This window comes from Aptenodytes forsteri, unplaced genomic scaffold, assembly GCF_000699145.1.
Source record: "Aptenodytes forsteri isolate BGI_AS27 unplaced genomic scaffold, ASM69914v1 Scaffold216, whole genome shotgun sequence".
Lineage (NCBI taxonomy): Eukaryota > Metazoa > Chordata > Aves > Sphenisciformes > Spheniscidae > Aptenodytes > Aptenodytes forsteri.
Genome location: NW_008796114.1, coordinates 2,238,787 through 2,245,889, shown reverse-complemented (window position 1 = coordinate 2,245,889; position 7,103 = coordinate 2,238,787).

The window sequence follows — 7,103 nt, the reverse complement described above, 5'->3', positions numbered from 1 at the left end:
TGAGGGACGCAGCTGCCTCTTGTCCCTACACATCAGTTGGGCTTGGCTTTGGGGCTCTGGGTTACAGAGGATCACCTCTCTTTTTCTCAGTTTAAACATCTAAAGCAAAGCTGATCTGACTCTTTTACTGACTAGCGGTTTCTTTGAAATTACTTATTAACGTTAAAGCAAATGTATGTGAGCAGCAGGCAGGGTAAGAGACCAAATGCACAAAAATAGCCAGCAGAGAGCAAAGAGACGATAGCAGTGAAGGTCATTTCACGGGCCCCGCTGTCCCCCCAAGACTGGCCGACCCTGCCTCGATTTTCCCTTGAGCGCCTCTGGCCATTCATCTGAGACCAGCTGCCACCCTTTGGAGCTGCTGCGAGAAGGAGGTGCTGGAGCAGGGTCCGCGGGGCCAGGCAGGTGAAAGCTGCCGATCCCCCCAGAGAGAGGTCCCACTGTCAGGACGAGGCAGGGCAGCAAGGCCACCACGTCAGTGCCAGCCGAGCTCTCTTCAGCCATAAAGTCTCCCTGGCCTAGCTGTGTGCCTGGACCCATGTGGAGGCCACGAGAAGTGGCTCTATCTCCGTAGCCTGGGCTGCTCCCTATGGCTGCTAACCCCTCTGGCAGCCTAAGGGGAAGCCAAGACCTGCCTTGGCCTCACAGGCATTTCAGCACTTGCTTTCTGAGCTTTTCCTCCTCTGCCTAGCTCCTCTTCTTTCCTCCTAACCCTCCTCTTTTTGGCTCCGCAAACCATCTTTCATCCTACAGTTCGCAACTGCAGTCCAGGGGTGACTTTCTAAAGCCACTGGAGGCTGTGACTAGCAAAGGCACTGAGATGCCCTCCGAAGGCAAACCCTCCATCACCCTCCCAAGCCATGTGCATGCTTGGGATGACATTCAGGTATCATTAACACAGCTGCCAAAATAGGAACAGCGAGATCTTACCATACAGTTTACTTGATGTGCAGCCCAGACAGGAAAAGAGTCTATATACATATTGGTAAGGTCAGCACAGCAAAATGGCGTATATCTGCCCATTCAGAACAAAAATGCATCCCTCCTTAATTTTTCCCTGGTGAGTACAGGGTCCCTGCGCAAGGCTGCGGCAGATCGGGTGGGCACTGTCCCTAGGCGCCTGAGAACCGCAAGCGGGAACGGGACGGATGCTCAATTTAGATGAAGCAAGCCCTGCCGTACTGCAGGCAGCTTTGGCAGCCATGTTTGTGAAACACTGGGGAGGATAAAGGAAAAGTCTGTGAATTGATTTGAGGCTAACGTGCACCAGGCACTTAAGAGGACTGTTCAGTTTATAGTGGAGAACATTAAGTAGTAACCTGAGCTCAACCTTAATGCACCATGTAGAGGAATATCTGAGGTGGCTGACAAAGATTGAGTAGGATGCACCGCCTGAAAGTTGAAAAATTCAACCAGAAACGAAACTCCCATTTTCAACAATGCGGCAGCCCATGGAAGGGGAAAGCAAGTCTCTTCTCTGGTGTCCTTAAATTGAAAGGATCCCTCTTTCTCCAAGAAATCCTGCTCGCTCAGCCCTGAGCTAGTGGATCAGGCTGCATCGGCAGTCGGTGTCAGGCAGTGAGCCAGTCAGCCTGGATTAGCAGAACAGACCCCTCTGGTCTCAGCACGTACAGATGTAAGCAGACATCCCTAGTTAGCTAGAGACCGGCATCTTCTTATTTTTCAGGCTTTTTTTAGAATAAAGTTCCTCTTCCTGGAGGGCATGTGGAGAGGGTGATAGCAAGTGGCAGCTGGTGGAGGGCTGCTCCCCAGTGCGTTTCCAGCCTTTGGGGATATACAGTCACCAGTGACAGGCCCTCATATTGGACATTTTTCCCTATACATGGGTTTAAAAGATCTGTGAGATCCCCAGGCTCTGAGGCAGGTTGAGCTTTTCATAGCTCCCTTTTTTTTGCCCCTTTCAGGGAAAAATCCAGGGAGACAAACACTTCTTAGTTAAAACTAAAAGGCCTCGGAGAATTACACAGCCAGAAGTATTATCTAGTCAAAGGTTCAAGATGGTTTTACATCAGACCTTTAAGTGGGGCAAAACCAATCCACCTGTACCGAAACAGCAACTTGTGTGGAATAGTAAAGTTCGTAACATTAACAAAACGAAAACAGCGTGGCCTCTTTTCTCAGAGAAAGAAAGAAAGAAAGTTTCTTTACCTTTTTTCTTTCCTCTTTGCCTCTGTGTTTCTGTCTCCTTGTGTTTGTCACCTGCCGTAATTGATCTCACCCAGCTACAGCTGAAACAAAAGAAGAACGAAGTCGATGTTCAGAAAGCAGCTCAACAGACGTCGGCCTTGATGTCTCCTCCTCTCCAGCTGGAGCATCAGCAAGGTCTTGCTGCCAGTCCGGGTTCTGCTGACATCTGCCAACTTCTCTATGTAGATGGTGGTTTTCCAAATGCATGTGATTTCAACTCTGGGTGTGAACAGAAATGGAGACCATAACGGAAGGTGATGTATTGCAACAACTGGAGAGAATGAGTGTGTAAAACAGAGAGAGCCTATTGGCCATATGGCAGCTAATGGGAGGCCATGACGGGGCTGAAACTTAAATACGAATGGTAGGAAACCAGTTCTGCTCTACTGACAAAGAAAACTCGCAAATTAACGGGTTAGCTGAGCAGATCCAGACCCAGCCCGCACCTCTGATACTCTGTAAGAGCAAGCCGACGTCCATTTCCCAGGCTTTTTTCTGCATCACCGCTAAGTGGAGGCACCTCTGAGGAGCGGGCCGTGGACCTGAGCCCAGAGGTTGCACAGGGATGATAACAGAGGAAGAGGGGAACCCTGATGATATGTTAGGGGCACCTGTCTGTGGAGTATGGCTGAGATTTGGGGTGAGATGAGAGAATATTTTCTTTATAGCAGTGGTGGGTTGACCTTGGCTGGCAGCCAGCTTCCCACCCAGCCACTGTCTCACTCCCCCTCCTCAGCAAGGCAGGGGGAGAAGATAAGATAAAAAAAACCTGATGGGTCAAGATAAGGACAGGGAGATCACTCACCAGTTACCACCATGGGTAAAACAGACTCAACTTGGGGAAAGATTAACTTAATTTATGGCCAATTAAAAACAGAGTAGGATAGTGAGAAATAAAAAAAACCCTAAAAACACCTTCCCCCACCCCCTTTTCTTCCCAGGCTCAACTTCACAACTGACTCTTCTGCCCCTCCTTCCTCCTCCCAGTGTTGCAGGGGAACAGGTAGTAGGTGTTGCAGTCAGTTCATAGCACTCCATCTCTCCTGCTCCTTCCTGCTCATGCTGTTCCCCTGCTCCACTGCAGGGTCCTTCATAAAGTGCTCCAGTGCAGGTCCTTCCCATGAGCTGCAGTTCTTCATGTTCATCTCGACATAAGAAAGACAGTGAGAACAATCATTCACTGGAACGACCTCCCCAGGGACATGGTAGAGTCCCCATCGCTGGAGGCTTTCAAGATGTGATTGGACAGGGTGCTAGATAATCTCACCTAGGACCCCTTTCCCATGAAAGGCTGGACCAGATGATCTTTTGAGGTCCTGTCCTACCTGGGCTGTTCTATGATTTGATGATTCTAACTGCTCCAGCAGGGGTCCTCTGCACAGGTACTGTCCTTCAGGAACAGAGTGCTCCAGCGTGGGTCCTCCATGGGCCACAGGTCCTGCCAGAAAACCTGCTCCAGTGTGGGCTCCTCTCCATAAGCCACAGCTCCTGCCAGGAGCCTGCTCCAGCGCGGACTCTCCAGGGGCTCCAACGTGGACCTCCACGGGCTGCAGGGGGGCAGTCTGCCTCACCATGGTCTTCTCCAGGGGCTGCATGGGAATCTCTGCTCCAGTGCCTGGATGGAGGACCTCCTCCCCCTCCTTCTTCACTGACCTTGGTGTCTGCATAGTTGTTTCTCTCACATTTTCTCACTCCTCTCTCTCACAGCTGCTGTGCAGTGGCTTTTGCCCTTAAATATGTTATTACAGAGGTACCACCAGCATCACTGATTGGCTCAGCTTTGGCCTGCGGTGGGTCTGTTTTGGGGCTGGCTGGACACGACTCTGACTGACATGGGGCCAGCTCCTGCTTACATCTCACAGAAGCCACCCATGCAGCCCCTCTGCTACCAAAATCTTGCCATGCAAACCCAATACAAGGTTACTTTTAGGTAACGTGTACCGCTACTGAATCTCAGCTGTTTCCCTTCTTTGTAGGGTGGAGGAGGGGGCTTTTGTGGTTTTCCACCCACATTTAGTCTCTCTCTCTCTGAATCCCAGCCTCAGCCAAGACGGCGGAAACCCACTGAGCCCCAGACATGGCTGAGATTTCATCTATGTACCACCCACTCTTCTTCCTCCTGGCAGTGACTTGCCCCTTTGTCTGGAGGATGGGGGTGCGAGATGCAACCAGGCTTCGGAGGAGCAGGGACAGACAAACACATGGAAGAGTAGGGAAGGACAGACACAGCACTGACGTTCATAATGTGCCACCAGGTGTGAAAGGAACAGCACTGATCAGGCCTCGAGTGCAACAGCTGGTCCATTGGTTGTGTCTTTGGAGAAAGATGAAGCCGTCCCGTCACAGGGAAAGAGCCACCTGTGTGAGACAGGAACTTCTCAGTGTGGGATACAGGGTATGGGACAGGGCGGGATGGGATGGGATGGGATGGGATGGGCGCCTGCTTTGCCAGTGTCCAGAGCCTGTGAAAGCCCTGTTCTGAGACACAGCTCTCCTGTGAGACCCTGCTGCATCACATCAGTATCTTCAAAACGCTCTCATGTGCCTGCCAATAGAAATGTCCCTTCTGGTCCCTAGCTGCCAGAGAGGGGCTGTCCTGGGAAAAACAGAGCTGAGAAAAGTCAGGTTGGGATTGTAAGACCCTGGTGTCTCAGGGCTTGGGGCTCTGGGGCATTGAGCTAATGCTTCAGTTCGCATGGACTCTGGCTTGCATTTTGTCTCCCCAGCATGCTGTAATGCAGAAACACTGGCTTGTTTTTAAACAGTTGGTTTATGTCACTGCAAATATCTACCAGAAATAGCATTCCCTGGAGGGGTAAAGCTTCCAAAACACACTTGAAGTTGCTGAAGAGTTGCAAGGAGAAGCAGGGCTGTGGGTCTGAGGTAACAAAGCTGCAGGCCTGGCCCCCACATGGACCCATTCTCACCCCAGGGGAGGGATTCAGGAGGGAGCCTCATTTCACAGAGCTGCTACAGCTGTGTGGTGAATCGGTACCTCTGGGACCAAGGGTCACAGTGTGCAGTGACGTGTTTGTATCACTTTCATCCAAGCATCTCAAAGCACTTTGCAAGCATTAATAAAACATCAGAATCCAGGAGGGATGAATAATATTAGCCAGCCAGTCTCTCTTCTGAATGTAATATTTCTCATAAATATTTAACTGTTTTTTAAATTCCATGCGAGTCTGGTTCTCACCTCTCTGGGACAGTTGCTGTACTGCACCCGTGGGGAAAGTGGGGCTTATCCAGCATCACACACTGACCCTGCGGCAGAGTGAGAAGAAGAGCCTGAGCACTGCACACCGCTCCCCCCAGCCAAGTTTGTGGCTGTCATGTTTCCCTGTTTTCTCCCCTGCAGGTACACTCGCCACCCATCCCATGCTGTCTCTCTTGGCTCTAATCCCACCACCAACAATATTTTTGCAAACTGGGATTGGTGAGTAACAGATTCTCATAGACCTCAGTGGAGAGAGGAGGCTCCCAGGCTATGCTGGGTGGAGGTCCAAGTCTGAAATCCCTCCGAGGAAGTGCGAAAAAGGGAGAAAAGGGTCTCAGAAATCAGATGTTGAGAAGGACCTTTTACTGACTCAAGTAGAAAGCCAAGAAACCTCCAGAGATGGTCTCCTTAAAACCAAGTTCCCTGCACGTCAGTGAGGAGTGTGCCTGTGAACTCTGATGGGTAAAGGATACCCAGATATATTGGAAAATTAGTGGTTGCTCCGTGATATTGGAGAGAAGGAAGGACAAGTGTTGAACACAGCATGAAAACCGTATCTTCAGGTGCCTGAATGTCAGCGGCTTCAAAGGCCAGGAGCTTTCTCTTTGCAACAGAAGAGCTGACACCTGTTGAGCTTGTTGAGGGGCATTTCTGACACTAGATGTGGAGAGCTAGGAACAACCAGCCATCTGGCGAGGAGGCCTGATGATTTGCCCCAGCACAGCTATGTACCGCGGAAAGGAGGAAGGCTCCTAGGTTGTGCTGGGGGAGAGATAACTCTCTGCAGGCTCTTGGAGTCTCTCTGCAGAAGCTTAAATTGGGAAAAGAGGACTCTCTAAGCAGATATCATGAAGGTTCATTTGCTGATCACGGTGAAAAATCAGGAAGTCTCTAGAGATGTTCTTCATGAGCAAGAGGTCCCCTGTATTTTGGCAGGAGGTGTGAAATCTGATGGAGAAAAACTAGCCAGATGTGCTGGGAAGTCAGGGACTGCTCGGAGACACTGGAGAGGGATGGTCCAAGAATCACCAACTGCAAAGTGTGTCACCAAAAGTGACAGGGGCTAAAGTGAGCCTAAACAAAACGAAGCTGATGTTAAAGATGTGTCAGAAATGCAACAGGCAGGAGAGAGGTGGCTGGGGGAGCTTTTAAGGGTCTGTATGGGACGGATTTTACTTACTATCTTACTATTAATGACCTTGGCAAAAGGAAGGGGGAGAAGTTGGTGACAATATTTGTTACGATGCACAACTGGAGGGGTTTCATCAGTGCAGAGGGTCTGGAATATTGTACTGGAAGCAGCTTGAGGCTCGGAGCATTAAAGTGGAATGCAATTCAATAGCACGCTCCATAAGGTTTTGCTTCTGAGTAGTAATTATAACAATTTTTGCTTTAACTTCCTTAGATGAAAGCAAAGGGAGAGAAGGACCTGGGCGTATTAACCGGTCACTGGAGAGCTGAGTCACGGGTGTTCACAGCACAAAAGGAACAAATGATGGATGTACCTGAAAATGCAAGCGCGGGTGGGCGGGAAATCCCCGTCGTGCGCGGACACTAGATGGCGGCATAAACCCAGGCCAAGGGGAGGAGGCGCCTTACGCTGGGGAGGGGGGGAGGCAGAGGAGGAGGCGCAGCAGCGGCCCCCAGCGAGGGGCAAGGGCCGGCCAGCCCCAGCCGT